The sequence below is a fragment of the Monopterus albus genome, unplaced genomic scaffold (assembly GCF_001952655.1).
Source record: "Monopterus albus unplaced genomic scaffold, M_albus_1.0 scaffold57.1, whole genome shotgun sequence".
Taxonomy (NCBI): Eukaryota; Metazoa; Chordata; class Actinopteri; order Synbranchiformes; family Synbranchidae; genus Monopterus; species Monopterus albus.
In genome coordinates, this window is record NW_018127937.1 from 25830 (window position 1) to 27154 (window position 1325).

At 33.3% G+C, this 1325-nt stretch overlaps 1 protein-coding gene across 1 annotated transcript in view; it reads right to left on the bottom strand.

Moving 5' to 3' along the window:
- vps13c (vacuolar protein sorting 13 homolog C) overlaps window positions 1–1325 on the bottom strand; it is a 110943-nt gene that overhangs the window by 2891 nt on the left and 106727 nt on the right. The gene's annotated exons all lie outside the window — the stretch shown is intronic.

Consider the following 1325-nt stretch of genomic DNA (forward strand, 5'->3'; position numbering starts at 1 on the left):
TATCAGGCTACAATCAGCACTTTGCAGAGTAATCAGATTGTCTTGTCTGAACTCAAACTGATTATTAGAATGGACATCTGGACTGAAGCGTGTATGTAGCTGTATGGGTGAGCATTTATTTTTTTAAATATGCAGAATGATGGCACCCTTGTTAGTGGTATAGAGTTTTTATTATTCCTTTGCAATTGTTTTGCACATATAACTAAAAAAATAGATGCCATGTTTTTGTAGTTTTACATTTTCTAAGTACAATAAATCATTGGCCCACAACATTAGAACCAGGAAATGCATTTAAAATGTAGTCCATAATGTGTTCCCAGAAGAAGCAGCAGCACTTTATGCAACATCTGAGAAACTAATTAGAAATTAGTGAGTCTGTATCAGAAACTGGTTGATAAGTTGGAATGTTTGTCTATTCTTTGCTTGTTTGATGGCACAGTGGTGAGTGAAGGTCACATGATATTGCATTATAGTTTCAGCAGCCCTATAGTAAAGGTGACCCCCCCGATATCTGACATTTGAAAATAGTCAGTTTGCAGATTTAAGAAAGGAAAGTGAGTGAGGAGAGGTTTTATTAAAGCTGAAGTTTCAACAGAAACGTTACAGATGCCACACACTCAGACACACACACAGTTAAAGTTCAACACAAACACGACAGAGTTAGTGGTCAGAGGTCATGCTGACAGTGATAGATCGTATTAGACTGAATCGTACATGGAATATATAGCAAAGACAGAAATAATGAATAATAAACAGGTTCAGAATGAATTCAAAGGTGATGCTAGTCTTTTACAAAAATATTGCTAAGATCTATGAGGCACATTCTCACAGCTTTCTAATAAAATAATTTCCTGTTACTGCCTGTTGGCTATACTGTATAAATTATAAATGGCCATAAATAAAAAATATAAAATTATTAATAAACATGAATTTAACATTTCAGAAATGAAAAGCAGAATGTGCTATCTAATAAAAAAGTAAACCAGAGCAGGTACGAGAGAAGATATTAGTTTTGTCATGCATAGAAACCTGAATTATCTCAGCACAACATTCATAGATTGATGTATAGCTAACAATATTTATAGATCAATGTAGATAATATATTGTATATATACACAGTAGATTAATGTGGGGTGGAAAACTATATCACAAACATTTAATTAGTCAAAAACCAAATGAACATACAGTGGGTACGGAAAGTATTCAGACCCCCTTAAATTTTTCACTCTTTGTTATATTGCAGCCATATGCTAAAATCATTTAAGTTCATTTTTTTCCTCATTAATGTACACACAGCACCCCATATTGACAGAAAAACACAGAAT